General features: G+C 49.0%; 1 pseudogene; it reads right to left on the reverse strand.

The window, feature by feature from the left end:
* Window positions 1-3,358: 3,358 nt before the first annotated feature.
* LOC136496104 (zinc protease PQQL-like) lies at window positions 3,359-17,078 on the reverse strand (annotated as a pseudogene).
* Between the last annotated feature and the right edge of the window lie 9,136 nt (window positions 17,079-26,214).

Genomic DNA, 26,214 nt, shown 5'->3' on the forward strand with positions numbered 1-26,214 from the left:
CTGTCTGAAATGAAATGACCCAGAAGCTCGATTAATCTGCGCATGAAGCTTGCTGGTTAGCAACTTAAACATGCAATTAATTCTGAAAAGTGACAAAAAAGAAACAGGGAACCATTTTCACTTGCAGTAGTAGATCTTTGGTGACATGACAATGTCATGATCCATACCTGGCCAGTCTGTTTTCTGGTCACCAGTCATTCTCAGATGTACCAGAAAATGACCCTCAAATCATGCAAGCTTCAATCATTTTCTCCATTCCAATTCAGAAACGTAGCCCGGGACCAAGCTCTGAAAGTTCCTAAAACACTTCACCTGCTTTTGTCAAGGGAGTGATAGCGTGGGATGGGTATAGATGGCCAAATGGACGGTCCACTCTGACAAGACCATAGTACTATTAGGTACAATACTACTCAACACCATGACCTATTCGTGCCGTGCCATTGCCATGTTGGCACGCCCGTGCCACCTTCTCAGCCTAGACACGACATTATGGCCCATTAGCTATGCGTGACGGCATTATTGGCAGGCGTAGAGACACCAATAAGAATTAAAACAGACTTGTAGAACCTAAAACATAATAATAAGTGTTAGCTATGCGTGACGGCATTATTGACAGGCGTAGAGACACCAATAAGAATTAAACAGTACTGTAGAACCTAAATAATAAGTTTTAACTAATGCAATTTTGCTCGTTTGTCATGTCCATCTTTAAATTTCAAAAAGAATTCATATGCCACTCACCTGAAGTCCATTGAGAATGTTGTCATGTCTATTTTCTTTGGCTTACAAATTTAAGACATATTTGCAAGTTCTCAATAGAACCTCGAAAGGATCTAGTAAGGGCCTAGGAGGGGGGTGGGGTGAGTAGGTCTGGTTCTAAAAATCACGACTAATTCGAAATTGATTAGCAGACCACGGAGTTTCCGAGTATCCCCATGGAACCTCTGTGTCGCGAAGGTTCCAGACAGATGCTCGGAGCCTCCACGCAATAGAGCACACAACTTATAACAGCAGAATACGATGAATGAAACTTGAATCGATTGTTATACCAGTCCTCCTGGAGGTTGTGTTGAGCTATCCAAACAAGTGGTTGCACCTAGAACTTGTGGAGCAAGTAGATCGGGTCCAAATCCTAGAAATGCAATTGAAACAAAAGTAATTGCAACAGATGCACAACACACAAGAGACACAATATTTATCCGGTGGTTCAGCTTGCCACCAAGGCTTGACTAAGTCCGCGTTGTTGAGGGAGCCACAAAGGCTTGGAGTTTCTTCCAACTCCTACCTTTTCTCAAGAGCACCACCGAGTAGTGAGCTTGAGGGTTCCACTAAGCAAATCCAGGAAATACAAACTTCCCAGAGAACCTCACAAAGTTTGGAGTGCTACACGGGCAACATTTAGTCGGCTAGGAGCCTTTCTCCAAGAGTAACAAACACCACCAGCGCCTAGGGTTTCGCCAAGTGCTCAAATGGGAAGGAGCTTTCTCTTCTCTAGCTTCTCAAGTCTCTCTCAAGGCCAATCACCACAAGGAATCACTAAGATATGGAGCTTGGTGGTTGGGAGCATCAATGGAGGAGAGAGAAGTGAGTGTTGGTTGGATGGGAATAAATGTTGGAGAAGATGACCATTGGGGAAGATAGGGGAAGGCATAAATACCCCTCAACTCCCGTAGAACGACCGACCAGGCAGAGCGCAGAGGCTCCGCCCATAATACGTGGAGATTTCATGCTCGTGTTGGAGGTTCTGCGCAAGCTAGAAAAGATACAAAAGCGTAAGCTCATGGCTATGGTAGCTAGACTGGATGTTTCTATGTATTGTATAGGACTGTGAACACTTGGTTCATCCTAGCTTACCAGTGATATCCCACTTTCTAGTATGGCTTGCCCTATATGCAATTTCAAAAGATAAAATGTATTTAAACTATTCCTCTTGAGCTTCCAAGCCATTCCTTTTGAAATGGGGATCTCTTTTTACATGACATGCACCCACGATGATTAATGTGTTGTCAACAATTAACAAAAGTCATTAGTCCCTTAATTGTACGGTCAACATCACCAAAACCCGCTTAGGGCTTGATTGCACTTACAAAACCTGCGCAATTGTGGCAACTTACTTAGAGTCACCGATGTATCATGGTTCTAATGGTCACTCATTAACTCTAATATATTTTAAATTGTTGAGAATAGCACTGCATACTTAGAAGATTTCAGAAGATTCTCAAAATTACATGAGTTAAGATATTTGCCATAGAAGATTCTAGAGTACACTTCATGGCAAATAAAGAGAAATCTAGAAAGTTCTAAAAGGAGATAGAGTTCTCTTGGATGATTCTAGAACTTGGTTCATATGATAAATAGAGAAGAGTGTAGAACCTAAGAATATTTTAGAGCATGGACACTTGTCATGTTGTCCATGGCTCACCTACCTCTCTATATATAGGGGTTCTCCCCCCTCATACCATAACATACAAGGTCATAGGTAGCCACTATGAGTTGTTGTGTCATGCCATGTACCCCCAAGGGCATAGTACATGCGTGTAGGATAGCCACTCAAAGAACATAATATTTCTTCAACTCACACTTATTATGCATATATGTATCAATGAATAGTGTCTATTTACAGTTTGTTATTATAGCGGAACGCATAGGAAACAAGTAGCAATTAGGATCCTATGGCACCGGGCAACCTTTTCGATAATTATTTAAATATCCAATCTTTCGCTAGCTTTTATATTTGTGCATAGTTTGCCCTTTCCGAGATGATTGTTTAGCTTTCTTTGACAACATGCTTGTTGTTTTATGTTATTCTAAATGGTCGAGATGATTCGGTATATTTGCAAAATCATGAAACTTGTAGCGGCCACAAGTTGTATCATGATTTTTTTACAGTATCTATGTGATTGAAATTCAATATCCTGTTCATCTACCAAACCAAGGCTTTAGTTTAAATACCGAGGACATCAGCTTTGACAAGAACTGTTCAAAAGATGTGGTTACATTGGGTTGTGACAAAGAGACCCATGACTTGGTGATTAATACATATTTAACTGTGAAGAACTTTTAGTATCAACTTGCAGAATTTCAAAGGTGGGTATGAAATGTATTTGCTCTGATATGATGTTTTTTCCACACACAAGTTCCTGGCCTGAATTTTATTACTGAAGAAAGCAATGAAATTACATGCTTTGATATGATGTTACTTGTTGCACTACTTATTTGAATTTCATCTAATAAATCTAATAATTATTTATTGTTTTGATACCTTTTTTTGTGCCTTTCATGGTGTACCAGACATGTTTTCAGCTAAAATTTGCTCACTGGGTCTTCACAACTCAAAAGATCTAACAAACATTGCAAGTCAAAAAGGATGGGAAGCTATCTCCATACACTGCATTTTGACTGTAGGTATTGAAGCATAATCTATTTTCATATTGTCAGGATTTCTGCAGCAGACTAGAGACTTCAACTGAGCATTAAGCTTAACCTTCTTGCTAGCAGTAATATGAAAACTATCAAGGCTAAACTTGCCATTCAAAGATACACCATATATGTGAAGCCTGAATATGCATTTAATGATACCGGCTATCACGAACTTCCACAAATAACTCATCTTCCTCAAATCTGGTTCAAGAGAAAGGCTCTTCCTTGTCTGAGGCACAATGTATCTTTTATGCCGGATTGAGACATCTTCTAAAAGATCCTTAAGTATATTTTTTCTAGGGACAACACGAACTCGAAAAATCTTAGCATCTGAGGCTGATAAGTGATCCCTCAATGTCATATGAGAGACCTCATATGGACATAGAAAGATATCATGACACTGGGCAATTGCTAACACAAGATCAAGCTCTAAGGATCCATCAGCCTTGAATTGCTTTTTCAATCTAATTTCTGGTAGCAGAATATCAGATTTCGAATGCATCTCAAGTTTACCTTCTAATTCTTCTAGTTCATGTATCAGCTTTGTCTTGATCAGTCTGAATAGATGAAACATTTGTCACAGAAAGCAAAAGAATAAAAACAACCTCATTACATATGATTAATTATATCTTCAAATATGAGCATTAGCAAAAACCTGAACTTCCAAGTAATTGTCGGTGTAAATTTCGAACCGAACACTGCAAAGGTAAAATCTGGCTTCTAGTTTAAAATTAAAAATCCCAGTTATTATGTCTTACCAAGTATTAAGAGCGGAACAAGAATTTATAATGTACATATTTTTTTGAAGAATTATAATGTACATATTGAAATCGAAGTATATAAACATATAAAGTATATATTTTATAGCATTGAGTTTTTCTTAAGCAACTTGTCCAATCTGGAACCTATATATTTTATAGCATTATTAGAGGAATAAATTTCAATGGCAGAGAAAAACGATCCTTGAACGCCTTGTAAATGGAGTCATCCCAAGACCAACAAATGTAGTTTAGTCCTTAGAATCCCAGAACCAATCCATCAGATCAATTCCTTACATGTGGGAAAGAATAGTAGGCATGGATGTAACCTTATATAGATACAGAGTGTGGCATGCAGTTGATATTGGTGATATATGTCGGTGAAAATTTATGCAAGATGTCTATATCAGTGACTTGAGTGATTCCACAGAATAATGATGGGAATGCCTGACATAGCAGACCACAAAGTGACATAAAAATAATAAATACTACTAACCTGGTCATCAAGAAAATCAGTGTACTTGCAACAACTCAGCGTGTCATTTGAATGTATCACCTCAGTGGAACATATGCCTGGGTGCTCCACTTTATCAGTTATAATCCTGCAATGAATTTGTTAAGCAGGCATCAGTCACAAACTAAAATAAAATGCTCATAGCAGCAGAATGAAAAGTGAATGATTTCAATGCAATTAGTTCAAGAATACGATGGTAGCATTATGTAATGAAGAAAATAGTGCACATGAAGGAGCCAAAGATACCCTGGCTGTGGAGATTGGGCAATAATTCCTTCTCGAGTTAGCTCTTCATTCCATGGAGGAATAGACTTTTCTTCTTCCAGAGTGTTGACTTTCAAGACAAGTTCTTTCAGATCCTCCAAATATGCATGAACTTGAGGTTCAACTATCTTGATAACACAGCTTCTGGCTGTTGAATTTTTTTTTGCGAATTTTGCCACTTCCACAGAAGAAATATCTGGTCGAAAGTAAATAAACATATATAAATACAGAGATGACTGAACTGTGGTGATGGTATGTAGAATAATAAGCAAATAATTGGTTACAAAGGGTTATGAGGGAGAGGGTAAATGGCATTAGGAATTTAACACCAAAGCTCTTACACTAGGTAATGCAGATGTATACTTACGGGGAAGAAGAGTCTTTAGTGTCAGGTTGATCTCCTCTCGGCTCGGTCCAACGACCGAATCGGGGCCTTGATCCGCGCTCTGATCGGGGGCGCTCAATCGTTCCATGGTTGGTGGACCCTCGTCGCGCAGCGCAATATAAAGGAGGTGGGAGACCGGGGCTCGCGTCACGAGGTTCACCTGAGCCACCTTTCTCTCACCTACAGTCCTAACCCTAATCCGATCTAAGAGGGAGGCGCTGAAGCGACGGGAAGCTCCACCGACGTCTTCACCGTCGCCTCTGCGCCACCACTGCGACCGACCTCAACGCCGTGACCGCGACTCCGCCGACCCGGACCGCATCATCTTTGCCATGGCTACGTCGAGCTCTTCCTCCAAGCTCGCGGATGGTCGGTGACATCTCATCTCCCTTCCCCTCTCTCTCTAGATCATGTTCTAGGATATTTTTATTCTGTATGTAAGGTTGTACCCACTAGATCTATATCTCGGTAATCCGCAAAGTCTATCAATGGTATCAGTTAAGCCGGTTCTAGGCGCAGATCTAGGATTTGGGGTAGTTTAAGTTTCAGCAAGTAGAAGGAGATGATTTGATCTTCGATTTCAACTCAAATCCCGTGCAAACCCTAACCCTAAGTAAGAAAGAAGAACAGAGAGGAAAGAACCTACCTGGGTTTTTCCCCGCCGTCGCGACCGCCGTCGCGTGGGAAGGAAGGGCAGAGACGCCAGCTCCCCGGCGCTCCGCCGCGCCGTGTGCATCAGCATGGGGCCCCAAATGGGCACCACCGCGGTGCCACTCGACGGCGCCGCACGCGGCTCTGGCCACACGCATGCACCGGCGAGGGGTGCCGAGGCAGCGGCGCCACCTTTTCCTTCGGTCGTTACCCACGGTCGCCGTCGCTCAGGTCGCGGCGCTCAAAGAGGAGAGAAGGGGTGAGAATGAGAAATGGGGATTAGGGTTAGGAGCCGACGGCAGCGCCGGTTTTGATCTCGCGAAAACGGTGCCCAGCCGTTGGGTGCAGATGAACGACTTAGGATTCACCGGGCCAAATCCGGCCTAGGCGGGGAGGTGAAATCCCGGCCCAGGCCTAGGTTGCGGCCTGGGAGCGGGGGAGCGCGTGCGAGCTAGGCTTTGGTTGCGCAGGCATGGGCTGCGTGCATTGCTTGCTGGGCCACGCCCACTGCTGTTGCTAGCTGGGCCGCGGGCCACTAATTCTGAGCCAGGCTAAATTCGTAGCAAAGAACAGTTGGAGTATTATTTTTTTTCAAAGCAAGTTTTGATAAATTAGGTCTAGTTTTCCATCTCTGTTTAAATTTGAACCAACAGAATAAATTTTCAGAGAGTAGATGAGTACAATAGAATGGTTCTGAAAAGTAGACAAAATTCTTTTTCACGTTTCCGTGGCTATGATTACGTTCACCCTCTAATTAAATTGGACAGAAGGAAAATTTTAATTGGAGGGGTAGTCATATTATGATTATAAGTTTATTCATGAGTTGTTTTCTATGCATTAATTATATTTCTGCCCAACGGTGATATATAATTAATGTAGAAGAATGTTGTATTTATGATATTGCTATTTTCTGACCAAAGTTGATGATAGCAATATTATAAATTTTTATTTATGAGTTCTATGCATTAGTTTTATTTCTACCCAACGGTGATGTAGAGTTAATGTAGAGGCACATTGTATGTTTTAATTTTGATCAACGTTAAATTAAGCTATGCAATTATTATGTCATGTTTTCTCACTTTCTCTGATGATGTTTTCAGGACTTAATCCTATGGCATTCATCTCGCACATTCCGCCTCTTGAAGGGGGCAACTATCATGTATGGCGAAAGAAGTATGAGTTGGCACTTGCGCTGTCTGAGAATGACCTAGCACTTACCTCTCTGTGTCCTACTGAGCCAATGGACCCGGTGAAGGTAGAGAATGAAACTGATGCTGATGTCGCTGCTCGGCAGCGAAATCATGCAGAAGTGAGAATGAAATACGATCTTGATTGTAAGAAGTGGGACATTTCGAACCGCAAGTGCTTGATGGTGGCTAAGTCCACTATTTCAGATATAATAAGTGGATCAATCTCAGGTTGTGACACCGCCACCAAGTATCTCAAGAAAGTGAAGAGTCAGTTTACTGGCTCTTCAAAGGCTTATGCAAGCACCCTGATCAAGAAGTTATTCAATGAGAAATATTCTGGTGGAGGGATAAGAGAGCACATATTGAAGATGAGCAACATGGCATCCAAGCTCAACCCAATGGATTTGGGGCTCAAAGATGAGTTCCTAATTCATTTGGTTTTTGTTTCTTTGCCTAAAGAGTATGAAACTTTTGTTGTTAATTACAACATGTAGCCCGATAAATGGGACATTGAGAAGCTCATTGCCATGTGTATGCAGGAAGAGGAGAGGCTTAAAAGCTCACATGGTGACTCTGTTAACCATGTGAAGGACTATAAAAATAAGAACTTTAACAAGAATGCCAAAACTCAAGAGAAAGCCCTTTAGAATGATCATCATCAGAAGAACAACAATGTCCAAGTTGACAAGGATCAATGCAAATGGTGCAAGAAGTATGGATATTACTAGAAGGTCTGTCCAGATTTCCTGAAGAGCCTTTTGAAGAGAGGTGATGACATTATTACATTCATAGATGAGTCCTTGTATTTAAGTTATTCAAAATCTACTTGGTGGATTGACTCAGGTGCAATTATTTATGTTACAAATTCATTACAGGGATTCCATACGAGAAGGACCCTGCAAAGAGGAGAAAAAAGAATTAAAGTAGCAAATGGAGTTGAAGCTGAAGTTGAAGCCATTGGAGATCTCTCTCTAGAATTAGATGATGGTTTTATACTTCAGCTTTCAGATATCCCTTATGTACCCTCTTTGCGTAGAATTTTGATAAGTGTTTCACGTCTAGACGATGATGGATATGATTGTCATTTTGGTAATGACAAATGTCAGATTGTGTTTAATAATAAGTGTGTTGGTCTTGCCTTCCGACAAGACAAGCTTTATTTGTTATCACTTTCTAAGAATATGAATGTTGTGAGCACTGAGAATGAGAATGCCTCCTCATCTATGAATGCAAGAAATAAGCGGAAGAGAGTTCATGATGTATCATCAAAATTATGGCACTGTCGTTTAGGCCATATTTCGAGGGGGAGAATAGAGCGATTGATTAAGAAATTAATTCTTCCGCCATTAGAATTTTCAGAATTGGAACAATGCATTGGTTGCATAAAAGGAAAGTATGTTAAGGAAATAAAGAAAGATGCCAAATGAAGAGCAGTAATTTTAGAAATAATTCACATAGACATATGTGGTCCTTTTTCTGTGAAGAGTGTGGATGGTTATGATTCATTTATAACATTACAGATGATTATTCTTGTTATGTCTATATTTATCCAATTAAGGAAAGATCAGAAGTATTGGATAAATTTAAGATATTTAAGGCTGAAGTAGAAAATCAGCACAATTTAAAGATTAAGATAGCAAGATCCGATCGTGGGGGGAGTACTACGGTCGACACACCCCATATGGCCAAGTTCCTGGACCTTTTGCATGATTGTTACAGAAAAATGGCATAGTTGCCCAGTACTCTACACCGAATGAGCCTCAGCAGAATGGAGTAGCTGAAAGACGCAACCGTACCTTAATGGATATGGTGAGAAGTATGATAAGTTACTCTACTCTACTGATAAATTTATGGATAGAGGCGTTAAAAACTACCATTCATATTCTTAATCGAGTGCCAAGCAAGTCGGTGTCCAAAACACCATATGAGTTGTGAATAGAAAAGGAACCCTTACTTAACTATTTATGTGTGTGGGGTTGTCCAGCTGAGGCTAAAGTCTTTAACCTAAATATACGGAAGCTAGACTCCAAGACAGTCAATTGCCATTTCATTGGCTATCCAGAAAAGTTAAAATGTTATCGCTTCTATTGTCCTGACAAACATACGAAGTTTGTAGAAACAAGACATGCTGTGTTCTTGGAGGAAGAGTTGATCAAGGGGAGTATGGTAGCGTGAGAAATTAACCTAGAGGAGAAGCGAGTACATGTGCCTACTCCGATGGTTCAGGAGCCATTCTTCACGCTACCTGTTGTTGCTGCACCAACAGTGCAAGACACTATAGTAACAACATCTGTTGTTAGTTCTCCCGTGACGACAATGAATGAACATGAGGAACCTGTCCTTTTGGATCCTGTAGAACCCATTGTCACATATGAGGAAGAGCAACAACAGCCTCATATAGAAAGTCTCAAAGAGTCAGGAAACCAACCATTCCTGATGACTACGAAGTCTATGAATGTGAAGAATTTCAAATGGAGGGTGATCCCACCTCATTTAAAGAAGCCATAAGAAACGTTCACTCATCAAAGTGGCTTGAAGCCATGCAAGATGAAATGAGATCAATGAATACCAACGGTGTTTGGGGCTTAGAAATAATTCCTAAAGGAGTCAAGACAGTAGGCTATAAATGGGTCTATAAAACTAAATATGACTCCAAAAGGAATGTAGAAAGATTTAAAGCGTGACTTGTGGCAAAAGGCTTCACACAAAGAGAAGGCATAGATTATAATGAGACATTTTCTCCAGTCTCATGTAATGATTCTTTTAGAATTATAATGGCGCTTGTAGCACATTACGATTTAGAATTACATCAAATGGATGTAAAGACGGTGTTCCTAAACGGGTATTTGGAGGGAAATGTTTACATGGTACAACCAAAAGGTTTTGTTGTGAAAGGAAAAGAACGTATGGGATGCCGCCTGAAGAAATCCATTTATGGATTAAAATAAGAATCAAGACAGTGGTATTTAAAAGTTTGATAGTACAATAAGGAAGTTTGGGTTTCAAAAAATATAGAGGACGGTTGCGTTTATGCAAAGTTCAAAAATAGGAAATATATTTTCCTAATCTTGTATGTGGATGACATCTTACTCGCTAGTAGTGATGTTAATCTACTACTAGAAACGAAGAAGTTCTTGTCCTCGAATTTTGATATGAAGGATCTCGGTGAAGCTTTGTTCGTTCTAGGAATAGAGATTCACCGAGATAGAAGAAAGGGGGTTTTAGGATTATCACAAAAAGCATACTTAGAAAAGGTTCTAAAGAAATACAGTATGCAAAATTGTAAGTCTTCACCTGCTCCCATAGTCAAGGATGATAGATTTGGGGAATTCCAATGTCACATGAACCAAAATGAGATCGATCAAATGAAAACGGTTCCATATACTTCAGCTGTAGGAAGTTTACAGTATGCTCAAGTGTGTACACGCCCTGACTTAGCGTTTGTTACCGGGTTACTTGGCAGATATTAGAGTAATCCAGGAATAGAACACTAGAGACTGGTAAAGAAAGTTTTGCGTTACTTGCGAGGCACAAAAGGCCTCTTGCTAATGTACAGAAGATCTGATTCCCCACACATAGAAGAGTATACAGATTCAGATTATGCAAGAGATGATAGAAAGTCCATGTCAGGATATATATTTACTCTCGCAGGAGGAGCTATATCGTAGAAAAGTTCCAAGCAGACCGTCACTATATCGTCTACGATGTATGCCGAGTTTGTAGCGTGTTATGAGGCCACGGGGTAGGTAAATTGGCTAAAGAAATTTATGCCCGGGTTGAAAGTGATAGGCGATATACATAAGCCACTCAAGTTGTACTGCGACAATAATCGAGCAGTATGTTATGCTCACAACAATAAGTCAAGTGGTGCTGCCAAACACATTGACATAAAGTATTATATTGTGAAAGGCAAAGTCTGGGATCATATAATTAGTCTTGAGCATATAAGTACAGAAAAGGTGCTCGCGGATCCGCTTACAAAAGGCTTACCATCCAACGTGTTCAGAGAACACTTAGCCGGCATGGGTTTAAGGGAAAGCCTATGATTCCTAGACAATAAGGGTCTAGTTGAGAATCTGTTTCAAAACAGAGAGGTGTGTTGTAGCTTTTAATCCAATGGTACTAACTGTTGTGACGAGGCACGCTCTATGCGCTAATCTGTGATGGAATGAGAAAAAGAGAAAAGGATTTTAAGTTTAAGTCATAAGGTGAGATCAAGGAGAAGAATGTTAGGTTGATCTCCTCTCGGCTCGGTCCAACGACTGAGTCGGGGCCTTAATCCGTGCCCTGGTCGGGGGCGCCCAACCGTTTCATGGTTGGTGGGCTCCCGTCACGTAGCGCAATATAAAGAAGGTGGGAGGCCGGGGCTCGCGTCATGAGGTTCACCTGAGCCACCTTTCTTCCACCTACAGTCGTAACCCTAATCCGATCTAAGAGGGAGGTGCTGAAGCGACGGGAAGCTCCACTGACGTCTTCACCGTCGCCTCTGCGCCACCACTACACTGCGACCGACCTCAACGCCGTGACCGCGACTCCGCCGACCCGGACCGCATCACCTTCGCCATGGCTACGTCGAGCTCTTCCTCCAAGCCCGCGGATAGTCGGTGACATCTCATCTCTCTTCCTCTCTCTCTCTATAGATCATGTTCTAGGAAGTTTTCATTCCATATGTAAGGTTGTACCCGCTAGATCTATGTCTAGATGATCCACTAAGTCTATCGTTTAGTAGCTGTGCATCGTATTCAATCCCAACAACAGCCTCCTCACGAAGAAAATGCTGCAAGAAAAATACAAAATGCATTAACGTGCTTAGACGATGTAGATGTAGATCTTGAAACTTCACTTAAAATACTAGACAGACATGTGTAGTTGTGGAGTTAGTACTAATCCAATATTATTGTTAGTAAGTCAGGTGAAAACAGAAATTCAGACGGTGGTACATATTTTGATCTGCACGATAAGAACTGAAGAGCAACTGGCATATGATATAAGCTTTAGTTGTATTAAATACCTATAAGATTTCAACCTGCAAAAGCTCATCCTGTAAGTTGATCGATTGCATTTGATCACGCTCCAAATATTCAGACTCCATCTCTGATATCATCAAGGCACGTACAGTGATATCTCACGGTCAGAAAATCCATGGAGCTGCACCCTAGCAACCTAAAGAAGCATATTGTCAGAGAGATGTTTTTCAAAAAAAATGCCACCTCAAAATTGGAGAGATTGGTGGTAATATTATATAACAACCTTAAATTCAGATATCCACATTACATATGCTTGTTAATGTGCCAATTATCATGCATTTGCCACGCTAAGCGGATGCAAACTAAGACTGGACTAGTTGAGTACTTGTACAACATCTAATCAGTTGATGGCATGGCACACTAGATTATTTGTTCTTGTACTACTAAATAGGAAGAGTCTTACTGGGAATGAACAGTACCCTTAAGGACATTGCCTGTTTTCATTTATTTGGTATTTACTCAGAAACGTGATTAATATCTGATATTGTGATCCTGCATTGCAATGAAACTAACATCCCCTGTCATTGGTCCTTAGGAAACTTCTAAAAAAAATTAGAACCAACTTTCTCACTCTTGTCAACTTTTGTGGCATCTACACTGAATATTCACCCATAAACTTGAATAATGCACTGAATATTCACCCATAAACTTCAAAAATGCACTGTCAGAACACTAAATTTATATTATTGTCTCAGAGATCAAGGTTAAAAAAATACCTCAAGAAGCATGGACTCAAGAGCTTCAACTGTTCCCCTTTCATGATAACTAGATGTCATAGTGTACGCCTTCACCGGACAGACGAGACGAGAGGCATTGTAGCTGAGGAGCAAGAGACGTATGGAGCATCCTTTGTATGAGATATTGCGAAGAACCTCTGGTTTAGCGCGCTATGGAACATGGACTCTGCCAGTGAATCCTTGTAATCCTTTGCTGTTTTAATTCCACCAGCAGGCATCTTGCAGCTGATGACAACAGACTGTTTTTGGTACAAGGAAAACAAAACAGTATCTTATTATTGATAATAGTTTTTCTTTTCTTTTCTCGAATACGCAAAAGATTTACGTATCATTGTAATTAAGAAGAAGAGTTTAACCATACACACGACACGCTTCTAATGAGCACCCTAGGAGGTCTTACAGTTGTGACTGGACCTTCCTAGCAGACTATTTAGAACTTCGATATTACATAAAAGTAAACAACCGAACTAAAAACAGTGCAGTAATGCTGTTTTAATTCCACCAGCAGGCATCTTGCAGCTGATGACAACAGACTGTTTTTGGTACAAGGAAAACAAAACAGTATCTTATTATTGATAATAGTTTTTCTTTTCTTTTCTCGAATACGCAAAAGATTTACGTATTATTGTAATTAAGAAGAAGAGTTTAACCATACACACGATACGCTTCTAATGAGCACCCTAGGAGGTCTTACAGTTGTGACTGGACCTTCCTAGCAGGCTGTTTAGAACTTCGATATTACATAAAAGTAAACAACCGAACTAAAAGCAGCGCAATAACCTACAGAGTTGGGCGTCTCCGCTACCGGCCACGCGACCCTACTCTGTCATCCGAGAAGAGTCTTCTACCAGTCCTAGCATTGGTTGCCGGGAACAGCACGTTCAGTGCTTCCACTTCGCTCGACGTCAAGTTCCTTGCGAATAAGTCGTCGTATGCACGCTTGGACGCGGATGAGATTGGAGCTGCCGGCGGTGCAAAGCCCATCCTCTCCATGAGGAGCACCTCGCCCCGCTTGGAGGTCGAAATGTGTGCCAGCGGCTGAGCGGCAATCCGTGGCAATCCGTCTGCTACGTTTTGGCAGGGGTTGCCTTGTGGTTGCCACCTTCTGCCTTGGTGGACTGGCGATTAATGGTGACATTCGCTTGAGCTGCACCTCCTCAGTGAACCGTGCGAGACGCCGGGCAGCTTCGCGTGGTGTGGGCGTCGCGTCGCTGGGGGTGGTGCAACCATCTGCAACGCCAGGTGCTCCCGCTCGTGGTGGCGTGAGCTGTGGCGGCCCCTGCACTGGCGATATCAGAGATAAGTCTGTCGTCCACTGAGCAGCCATCGCCGGGGAACAGGTGTCTGCCACTGGTGCTTCAACCTCATGAGGGGCTGTCGTAGCAGGCAGACACTCAGGTGTTGCTGCTCTCATTGGCCGGCTCACGACGAGCGAGGCGGCAAGCTCCTCCAACATTGGGTCGAACGAGACGACCCATGCGAGAGGTCCCGCGCTCGCACACAACGCCAATGCCAGTGGATCTGGCTCAAGGAAGCAAAGTGTAATAGCAGAAGAAGCAGCGTTGTCAGCAAGCGCGCCCCTGCTGATGTCCCTCGCCGGCTTACTCCGGCGGCGGCGGCGGCGGCAGGTGCTGTCGGCGCCCTCCATGGCCCCATGCGTGGCCCCATCCAAGCTCGGTGGACCACCGTGTGGCGCCTGGGAGGCCGGAGGGTCGCCACGAGCTGAGTGCCATGGCAGGTTGGCACCCGTCGTCGCCGACTTCGCAGACCTGTGCCGCTTGCAGTCCCTGGCGAGGTGGCGGTAGCCGTGGCAGCGCAGGCAACGTTGTGGCAACCGGCAAGTTGCGACGCGGTGCAAGTAGGAGAGACAGTTAAAGCATCTGTCGCGAAGCTCTACGGGGATCCTCCGTGCCTGCGGGAGCTGCTTTTGGCGATGCTCAACCGAGGTAGTCACAGGTTGCGTCTCCTGCCGTGGGAGGATCTCCTGCCACCCATCGGCGTTGGGGGCAGAGATCCTTCCACGGCGACCAAGGCGTTGGCGGGCAGGGATACGGCCATCCAATGGCTGAGCAGGCTGGCCGTGCACCAGCTGGGGGCGCGGCCGGCTGCGTCTCCTCCGTCTTCGCCCAGGTCCCTGCCGTCCAACGTCCACCACGCCACGGCCTCGAGTCATGATCGGACGAGTCTAGGCGCGCGGCGGGGACGCATCTACTGGCTTTGCCAAGCGACGAACGGCGTCGAGGTAGGTTGTAGGGTTGCCGTCGTCGGACTCGTCGCCGTCGTCGTCCGCCCATCGACGACTCTTCGTGCGCCCACTAGGGAAGCGACCCAGGTGGAACGGGGCCGCGTCCGGTGAGAGAGGGGAGGGGCTGTGGGAGGCATGATAATAGTTGATCTTAAAAAGATATCAAATCTTTTCAAACGATTATGAAATAACAACCCCTGAAGCTTTAGATTCCACAAAACATGAAAAGCGAGGTTCCCCATGCGATGGAACTGAAAATTTTGGCACAATTGGAGGGAGGTGAGCTGGGGCCTTGTACTCAAAATGCTCCTTTATCAACTTGACTACAGTCTACAATTAAGTCATGAAACACAAAGGATGGTAAATATCACTGCAGATACATACTTACAGTTTTTTTCTCCAACAGATACATGTGACAAAGATATGCAGGGAAATCTCCCACTGCAAATATAGCCATATTGCTTAGATGGTACCATTTCTGGTAAAACCGCTTCACAGTCTCATGTGCAACAGTTCATATCACCTTCTCAGTACCAATTGGCAGGCGGTCTGCATACTGGTACAGAGGAAATCAACAAGAAATACCATTTAGGCTGTGTTTAGTTTCAGAAAGTTGGAATTTGGGGCTATTGTAGCACGTTCGTTTTTATTTGGTAAATAGTGTTTAAACATGGATTAATTAGGCTCAAAACGTTCGTCTCGTAATTTTCCACCAAACTGTGCAATTAATTTTTTTCGTCTATATTTAATGCTCCATGCACGGGCCGCAAACATTCGATGTGACAAATACTGTAGCACTTTTTAGGATATTGGGATGGAACTAAACAAAACAAGGGCTTAGTGACTTGCAGTTCCAGTCACAGTGATACGAAACCCTCTACTGCAAAATGAACACCTTCAGTAGTACTCCTACAAGTTTAACCAACTGTAACAAAAATTATTTGATGGAACAAGTGAGCTCATCAGAGCAGATAGATTTTTTCATTTATAAGACAGAGGCTACAGGCTAGTTTCTTGGAACCTTCAAACAACTGTACCCAGTGGGAGTCCTGCATCAGCCCTGCTGCATTGCACCCACCCCTGTACTCCTCCAGTACAGCACATCTGGCACCGTTCGCTGGTCTGAAACTTGGCTGAAACTGGCTGAAAAATACTATTCCGATTGAATTGTTGTGAGAGAAAAATACTGTTCCGATAGAAAAAAAAAGTCAAACAAGCCGAATATAGGGTAAGCCGAACAGGGCCTCTCTTTCTCCGGATCCTCCGTTGGCATACGAACCTGGAGGAGTGACCAACATTAGTTTCCAGGCATCAATCAAGCATTGAATTCTCAGGTATCAACCAGCTGCAATTGCAACAACAAACCAGGCAATATGAATCTGGAATCGTGTAGTGTTACCTCTGTGCTAAACTCGGCGAGGACAGATATAGCCTGGGAGAGCAGGCCTGGCTTGTCCACAGGTACCGAGGTACGGAAAACTCGTAGGTGGTCTCGTCTGTTGTGGTGAGCGCGTTCTGGCAGGCACCTAACTTGGCTCCGATGCTCTCCAGAAACTTGATAACATCATGGTTGGTGTATCGCGCGGTGGCCCTGAAGGCGAGATGCTCGATGATGTGCGCCACACCACGCTCGTTCTCCTCCTTTTTCGCCCAAGCCGCCCCTGCCCGCGCCGCCGCCGCTGCTCCCTCGCCTAAGCCCGCACCGCGCCGCCGTGCCCTCGCGCCGTTGCCCGTGGTTGGCGGCAACGCCGCGCCGCCACGCCCTCCACCGCCGTCCTCGCCTTGGTCTCCACCGGCGGCCTCGGTCTCGCCCCGTCTTGCCCCCCTCCACCGCCGGCCTTGCCCCGCCTTGCCGCCGTCCACCGTCGGCGTGCCTCCCACGCCCATCGAGCCGGACTCGCCGCGCAGAGCGCCGGGCACCCCGCGCCCGCCGCGCGCCACCTCTGTCGTCGGCCGCGCCACCGCGGGCCCGGATCTTCGCCTTGACCTACGCCCATCGTCCGCCGACCCGGAAAGGTAAAAATTATGAATATGCAATGTACCTATTTAGTTGGTGTTTGTTATTTACTAGTTACTGTGATGACTCAGTTAGTTGATTTAGTGAGATATATATGTAGATAGATAGAAACATAGATACATAGGTAAATAGATATAGTTAGATAGCTATTTAGATATGTAGTTATATTTGTAGTTAACTACATATGATCTAGCTATTTAGTGAGTACACTATAAATATATACGTAGTTATTATCTTGATTACTTAGTTTGTAGTTAGAAAGTACTTGTTAGGTACTATCTATCGTCTAATTTGGACTAAAGGACATGTGTTTCGTTACGTTTTTGAAATAGATGGACAACCTAGTGACCATATATTATGGAGGCACGGTTGAAAGCGATCGCTATGGATATGTTGATTTTCTTGACATGCAAAGTGTGCCTGTGCTATTCAATGATAGGCCTTCATTTAGTGAGATGGTTGTAAGGGCTCGGGAGGAGCTGCATTGCTTTGGAGATGATGACATTGCAGTTGATGGTGTAATGCACCTAGGTTGTCCTCCGAACATCTTCAGGCGAATGATCTCAATTGGTTGTGCGGATCAGTGGGGGAACTATGTGAGATCGGCTATGAAGAGCTAGCTGCAATGTTTGGACGTGGTTGTGCGTCGGGTGTTAGTTGATCCAATCCCTCATGGGTTTACCCCAGCAATGAATCATCAGACACACATCGACCCTCCCTGTCGGTGTTTCGGACCGGGGGGGTCCTTAACCAATGAGTGAATTTGTGCTGCATGCCCCTAATCCCCGATGGTGATGCAAAGAGACACAAGGTTTATACTGGTTCGGGCAATCAACGCCCTATGTCCAGTTTGAGAGATCGATCTTGTATTCCTTGCACCGGAGTGCTCGTAGTAGGGGGTTACAAGCTAGGTGAGAGAGGGAGCTAGCCCCAAGTCTCGGCCGGGGGTGGTGCGGGCTGCTTGAGGCGTTGTTCTCAAGCAGCGTAGAAGTGTGTGGTTCTATTGGTGAGTTCCTCTTTCTGCTCGTCGTTCTCCTCCTCCCTAGAAATGGCCCCAGCCCCTCCCTTTTATACTCTAAGGGAGAACTAGGACATACATATGTTGCTACATAGCGTCCGATAAGTGGGGATGGCATGTCCGAGCCCTGTAGCCGGCCATTGTTGTGGTATGGTCGATGGAGTGGCCCCGTCCTTGTCATGCAGAAGTGACGCGCCGGTCATACTTGATCTTGTACGTCGTGGGGCTCCAGTACAGCTTGAGGCAGGGCATGGCGGGTGACGTGCTGGTCATCGTGCGATGATGTCGTAGGGGGCCAAGGCTCTGCAGATGCCGAGGCCGAGCCATCGTGGGGGCTCGGCGAACATGGATCCCCAGGCTGCCGAGCCCCTGAAGCAAACTGCCAAGGCTTTGGAGGGAATTATTGGTCCTGGGTACCGATTCCGAGGCCACAGTATCCCGGTCGTGGCTCCCCACACCGCGTTGTTCTCGGAGCAGGAGTTGGCGGCACAGTGAGGCATGGGCGTCAACCATGTGCATAGCGGTGGGCATAGTGGCGGGTAACCCCTGTCCAGTCCCGCCCCCCGTCCCGTCGGCCATTCCGCTGTACTATGCCGAGCATGCGGCCGATGTCAGTGGCAGCAGTTGGCTGAGTTAATGCGACGCGATGTTTGGTCAGAGGGACAGGTGAAGGAAGAGGCAGCGGAGTGTTGCCGAGCCCGCCTCGTGCGAGGCGGAGGGTCGGCGACCCGGCCGAGGCCTGCGACGAGAGGGGGTCGGCCGAGGCCTTTGGTGGGGGATTGCTCGAGGCCAGCGGTGAGGGGGCCTCGAGCGATACGGAGAATTAGCCGAGGCCTTTGGTGAGAGGTCGCCCGAGGCCAGCGATTGTTAGCTGGTTTCAATCTTTACGAAGTCTAAGCAGTCGTTTTTTGGTTCTTGCTTAGGGTACCCCTTCTCGCGGTATCCGACAGTAGCCCCCGAGCCTTGGGAGGAGTGGAGGCACTCCCCCTGAGGTTTTGATGAGAATTGGCTCTTGATAGTTCCTGTCGGGATGGTGTTTCGTACTCAGGGCTTTGGTGGGTGCGCGCGAGCGCACCCGCCGGGTGTAGCCCCCGAGGCCCTGGAGGAGTGATTTCACTTCCTCTGGGGCTTTTGTCTCTTTCAAGTGAGGGGTTTTCATTGTGTTTGCCGAGCCCGTGGATGCGAGTTCGGATCGCTGGGCCTCGATGATGCTGCGGGAAGAGCCCCTTAGCCTCTGCCTGGAGCGAGAGGGTCGTCAGGGGTTCCCCCGGCTTTTTGTATGACCCTCGTGCTTCCTTTTTGCTCGGAAGGAGGGGTGGAAGATGCCATGCTATCCTCGGTGGGCGCGAGCGATGGCATTTCCGGTGAGCTGTTATCGGGTAAGTCCGAGTGGAGGCCCGTACCCCGTTCGCTGGGGGTCGGCTAGCGGTCCAGAGACGCGCTCCAAGAGTACCAGAGGGTTTCTCTAGTGGGTGCCGAGGCCGTTCGTTGGGCCTCGGTGGCTTGGTGCCTCCCTACGGTGGGATCCCATTCGGAGACCTCCCTGCCGGTCTCGGACACGACACAGGGCGTCCCAAGCGTTTGCTTGGGCCTCAGCCTCATACAGGCTCACCCGTAGTCGCCCCTGAGTCTGTTGCCCTAGGGCGGCTATCGAAACCCCTAAGGGCCTAGCCTTCGAACCCCTGGACCGTAACGGGCTTGGGTCGCTTGCCTTTATCTTGGGTGCAGGAAGAGCCCCTGAGCCTCCGCACGGAGCGAGAGGGCGGTCAGGGGTCCTTTTGACTTTTTTGTCCGTCCCCCGTACGTCCTTTTTGCTCGGACAGAGGCTTGTTTGCCGAGCCCACTCGTGTGCGAGCCTAAGCCGCTGGGTCTCGGCAAAGTTGCAGGAGGAGCCCCCGAGTCTCTCGCACGGAGCGAGAGAGCGGTCGAAGGTCCCCCTGGCTTTTGGTTCGCCCCTCGTGCGTGAGGGTTTGTCTGCCGAGCCCCCCTCGGGTGCGAGCCTAGGTCACAGGGTCTCGGTGTCTTTGCAGAAGGAGCTCCCTAGCCTCTGCATGGAGCAAGAGGGCCGTCAAGAGTTCTTCTGGCTTTTCGAACGACCCTCGCGCTTCCTTTTCGCTCGGAAGGAGGGTTTGTTTTGCTGAGCCCCCTCGTGCGCGAGCTTAAGTCGCTGGGCCTCGGCAATGTTTTGCAGGAAGAGTCCCTTAGCCTCTGTGCGGAGCAAGAGGGCCGTCAGGGGTTCTCCTAACTTTTTGTTCGACCCTCGCGCTTCCTTTTCACTCGGAAGGAGGGGTGGAATGTGCCACACTACCCTCGGTGGGCGCGAGCGATGGCATTTTCGGTGAGCTGTTATCGGGTAAGTCCGAGTGGAGGCCCGTACCCCGTTCGCTGGGGGTCGGCTAGCGGTCCGGAGACGCGCTCCAAGAGTACCGAAGGGTTTCTCTAGTGGGTGCCGAGGTCGTTCGCTGGGCCTCGGTGGCTTGGTGCCTCCCTACGGTGGGATCCCATTCAGAGACCTCCCTGCCGGTCTCGGACGCGACATAGGGCGTCCCAAGCGTTTTGCTTGCTTGGGCCTCAGCCTCGTACAGGCTCGCCCGTGGTCGCCCCTGATTCTATTGCCCTGGGGCGGTCGTCGAAACCCCTAAGGGCCCAGCCTTCGAACCCCTGGACCATAGTGGGCTCGGTGCCTAGTTCCTTTGCCTGAAAGGAATCGGGTGGGGGTTATTTCTCTCCCTATGGCTAACAACGGCAGGCGTGTCTTTTGAGGTGGCTTTTTCGAGGAGGTGAAACGGCGCCTGCTGCTGCTGTGGTTGGACGCGACGTGGTGTCAGCCGATGGGACGTAACCGTACGTGCAATTAATGAGGAGGGAGTGGACGCGTGGGCAGTAAGACCGGATCTGGATAACCGCAGCGAATTTTTTGGGGGTAACTTCCCCGATTTCGTCGCCCACGATTTGCTCCCTTCCCTGCATAAATACGAAACGAGCCTCGCCCCTTCTCCCCTTACCTTGCCTGTGTCTGCCTTTGCTGCCTTCTAGCTGTTGCTAAAGAAAAACAGAGAGCACCGGGAAGAAGGGAGATAGGGGGGAGTGAGAGGCAGAAAGCGAGCCTTACCGCGGTAGTCGCGACCTCCACCGCGTGCATGGCCAACATCGTGGTCCTCCCGGTGGACCCATGGGATCGGTCTGACGTGACCATGGGAGTGCTGCAGTCGCTCATCGACGTCGGTCTCCTCCGCCCAATCACCGATCCCAGCAGGCCGGAGTGGATGGCTCCGGGAGGCGAACCAGAGCCGAGGCCTCGCGACGGCTATGTCGTGAGCTTCGTGTCCTTCCATGAGCGTGGTTTCGGCCTTTCGGCGGATCGGTTCATGCGGGCGCTCCCGCATTACTATGGCGTGGAGCTCCACAACTTCAACCCCAACTCCATTGCGCAGGTGGCCACCTTCGTCGCCGTCTGCGAGGGGTACCTGGGAATCCCTCCCCATTGGGAGCTGTGGCTTCACCTGTTTCGGGCGACGCATACCACCAGGCCGACGGGTATGACGGGCATGAGGAAGGCGATGAGGACCGGCAGCTGCACTCTCCAAGTGCGTCAGGATCGGCTGAACCTCTACGTCCCAGCCAAACTTACGTCGTCCAATCATTGCTGGTACTCCAGCTGGTTTTACCTCCACAACGACGACGGCGGGCTTCCTCCTTATACTGGGAGGGTAGTGGAGGTTCAGCCGGAGCACTGGCGGTATGGCGTCCCGAGCGAGGAGCAACACAGGCTACGGCCACTGCTGAAGGCGCTGGAGAGGCTGCGCGATCATGGCCTTACGGCGGCCGTGGCGATGGCGGCCTTCCATCGCTGGAGGGTGCTGCCGCTGATGGCGCGGCGGCGACGTTTGTTCGAGATGACGTCGGACGAGCCGATCGATGGCATCCGGATGTCCGTCGTGCCCCTCTCCGATGAGGAGGTTCTGCGCCGGGTGAACGAGGCGGTCGAGGGGCGGCAGAAGATTGGCGGCCTGTCCCCGTTCCCGATGCGCCCGATGCCGGGGTACCTTTCCCTAGTGAGTTGTGTGCGGCTGCAACCTCCGAGGCCTCCTTGTTCCTCTCCTTGGCCTGAGCCCTTGTTCGTATTCGTCATTTTTTGCAGGGGATGAGGGACATACGAGCCTCCCCACCGCCCGTCCCTGAAGACGCACAGCGGCGGGCGGCGAACCGGGCGTACGCAGAGGCCCAGAAGAAGAAGAAGGATGCTAAGATGGCAAAATGTAAGAAGAAGATCGTTGAGCGCGACGCTCTGGAAAAGCGTCGCCGGAAGCAGAAGCTCGAGGGTCTCCCAGTAGAGGCGTCTCCGTCGACGTCGGTGGAGGATTCGAGCGGCGACGATGGTGGTGAGGTGGAGCGGGGTCCCCTCGACCGCCTCCCTGACGTCAGGGAGATGGTTCTTGGGGCGTCGGCGGGCGGTCCGGCATCCCAAGGAGGAGGAGACGGCGACTCAGGGCAAATGAGCGCCCGCCCCACGGCCGAGGCCGATACGCCCGAGACGAGGGCATTGGGAAAGCACGCCGTCAGCCCGCTAGGCTCGATGGCAGAGGTGGAGCAGGCGGCTGTGGGGTCGGCTCCACCGGGGGTTGAGCGAGCGCCGGAGTCCGGCGAAGGTCGGCCGGCCTCGGCGGATACGGGGGCCACGCCACCGCCGCTGTTGCAGAGGAGGGACGCGGTGAAGAAGCGGTTGGGCATCCGCTCGGGGTGAGTATTTCGCTAGTGAAGTCTTTTAACATCTCTTGCTTTTGTTTTGGTCGCGGGTCTGACCGTGTTTTGCCCTCAGCAAGAAGCGTCAGGCGAAAGTGCCTGCCTTTGCGCCGCGCAAGGCGCTCAAGGTGGGCATGGGTTCCATCGCCCCAGGGGCGGTGGAGGTACAGGAGTTGGTCGCCTAGGTAGGGGCTACCCAGGCGGCCGTGGGGCGAGAGGAGGAGGAGGAGCCTACACTCCGCGAGGCCGCAGCACCTGCAGCTGTCGAGGCCATTGTGGGTGCAGCCGAGACCCCCTCGGCCATGGAGGCCACCGAGGGTGAGGTCGAGGTCGAGGCCCCCACGGTCACCGAGGCCCTCCGGACCTCAGGGGCCGAGGTGGTGGAGATCGCGGCGCCCGGGAACTTTGGGGCCGAAGTGGAGGCCGGAGTGAGCGCGGCGAGGGCGGCGGACCTCGAGGTGGAGACGGAGGCGAGGCAAGCCTCAACCCTGCCGCCAATTTAGAGCATGCTTCCAGTACAAGGGAGCGCCCGGGAGGCGGAGGTCCGCCCGATCCCTACCGACAATGCTTCCCGGGGGAAGGGGGTGGCTGATGCTGGGGCGGCCAGTGCCGTGGAACAACCGACTTCGGCTTCGGGCGAGGGAAGTGCGGCCCTCGTGTGAGTGCGGCCTGAGCTGTATGGGTGGGATCACCCGCGCGTCTGGTGGCGGAGCCAGGACGACCTCGAGGGGGAGCCCATCTTTGCACTTGAGGACGCGGCCGAGGGGGGTTGCTGGGACACCCTTGAGCAGTACCGTAGCCTGGCGGAGCGGTCGCTGCGGATAGCGCTGTTCGTCGTGGCCAATGACATGCCCGGGGTTTCGCAGGTACGTATCCCCCTTTTCTCGTGTGACGTCGTCTTTCTCCGGGTTTATTCGTAGTGCTCAACTTGTGTTCTGCCTATCCAGGAGCTCAAGGCCCGGTCCTTCGGGAAGTCGCTGTTCCTTTAGCGGGAGAGGGGTGTCTGGGACGAGCTCTGTTGGCAGAGGGAGCTGCTCGCCCATGCTAACAAGCTTCTGTCGGTGCGGAGCGCGGAGGTGGAGGATCTCTGTCTTCGCTGTGACAACTAGGAGGCTGAGGCGGCCACGGCTCAGGGGCAGGTCGCCCCTTTGGTGGCATGGGTCAAGGAGCTGGAGGAGGAACTGGCCCGGGTGGTCGACGAGCGAGATGCCTCCAACTCCCGGGCGGAAGAAGTGAGGGCCACCGCCATAGCCACCGCTGGGCAGCTGGGTGCGGAGCAGCAGGCGCACGAGCTGATGAAAGGTGCCTTGGCAGAGGCCACCAAGGCGGCCGAGGCTTCCCAAGGCGAGGCCCTAAAATGGAGGGAAAAGGCCGAGGGTGAGTCCTGTTCCCTTTGTCTCGTTCGTCTTTTCACACGTTCGACACCTGACTTCTTGTCGTGACGCAGAACTAGAGAAGGAGGCTTCCAGGGCAGCCGAGGCCTCTCGAGTCGAGGTCCAGCGCTAGAAGGAGAAGGCCAAGGGTGAGTCCCGCAGGCCTCGCGCCCCCGTTTGGCCTGTTTTCTTTGACGCTTAATCCCATTCTACTTGTTTTGGCGTAGGGTTGGATGATGAGGTCTCGTGGTTGACCGAGGCCTCCGTCGCGCTGCAAATAGTGCTCGATCGCGAGATCGAGGAGCACGAGGTGCTGTAGAGCGCAGCTCGCGCCATCTGCGAGGCCTTGGAGATGGAGGGGGTTCAATCGGGCAGCTCCCTTAGGAGCCGCCTGACTGCGTTGATTGGCCAAACGCGTCAGCAACTGCGAGAGGCGCTACACACAGGCGTCAAACGCGCCCTAGCCATCGTCTCCTCGCACTGCGCTAGCATCGATGTCGAAGGCATCAATGATGGCTATGTCCTATCCGAGGATGCCGTCGAGGCCGAGGAGGAGCTGACGAAGCTGGAAGCGGCAGTCGAGGGCCCCGGCACGGCATTGGCGAAGCTATTCGAAGAGGAGGTGGTCCCTCCTTCGCCGTCTGCCGACGCGGGAGACCCTGCGCCTTGACCTGGGCCGAGGGGGCCATGTAATAAGTTAGATTTATTACTGTATCGTGACGTTTGTGGCCGTCGAGGCCTTTGTGAGGCGCTTGTATATATACGTTTTTTCTAATCGCTTTATTGTATTTTCGAGCCTCTGTCCTCTGTCTCGCCTCCGAACGTATCATATGTAAAAACTCCCTTGGAGCCTAAGTCATCCCTCGGGTAAAAGGTGGTGAGGGAGTTGCCGTAGCCCGGAGGCATAAGTCATTCTCATGGCTCGGCTCGCCTTTTAGCCTTGAGACATACTTTTGGTCCTTAGGTTCTTTACAAATGATCTGTTAGAGCGCGCTAGAGAGAGTTTGGCGTAGGGATTTAACTGAAAATCGATTAAGAAATGGTGTCCGGGACTTAGGGGGGTTCCCCCTAGCCCCCGAGGGAGGTTCGGCCATGCGGAGGCATGGCCGAGTCTCCCTTGAAGCGTTATCGTAAAGCATTTTACCTTCTGTTCCGATTTCTAGACAAGTCCTTTTGAAAAAACCCCCTCGGAGCCTGGGCTGCCTCTCGAGTGAAAGGTGGTGAGGGAGTTGCCGTAGCCCAGAGGCGTAGGCTTGTCTCTTAGCTCGGCCAGCCTTTTGCTCTTGAGGCAAACCCCTGGTCCTTAGGTTTTTTTTTGTAATCGACTTGTCCTGGTACGGGACAGGTTCCCCTTGATGGGGGTTTTTCGAAAAATTAGAACAACTAAAGACGCTTCTTTAATGTATTTCGAGAAACAAAATATACAATGCTCGGAAATTTAAGGGTAGAAGTGACGTAGTTGTTCTATGTTCCAAGCGTTGGTGAGGACTTCGCCCTTCTCGTTGGCTAACTTGTAGGTCCCAGGCTTCAGTACTTGAGCGACGATGTACGGCCCTTCCCAGGGTGGGGTCAGCTTGTGGCGGCCCTTGTTGCTCTGCCTCAGCCTCAGCACCAAGTCACCCACCTTCAGGTCTCGGCTTCGGACGCGTCGGGCTTGGTAGCGTCGTAGGGCTTGCTGGTACCTGGCTGAGTGTAGCAGCGCGACGTCTCGGGCCTCCTCCAGTTGGTCGAGGGCGTCTTCGCGGGTAGTGCGGTTGCTTTGCTCGTTGTACGCCTGTAGCCTCAGGGAACCATATTCTAAGTTAGTGGGGAGGATGGCCTCAGCTCCATAGACCAGGAAGAACGATGTGAATCCCATGGCTCGGCTCGGGG

The sequence above is a fragment of the Miscanthus floridulus genome, chromosome 12 (genome assembly GCF_019320115.1).
Source record: "Miscanthus floridulus cultivar M001 chromosome 12, ASM1932011v1, whole genome shotgun sequence".
Lineage (NCBI taxonomy): Eukaryota > Viridiplantae > Streptophyta > Magnoliopsida > Poales > Poaceae > Miscanthus > Miscanthus floridulus.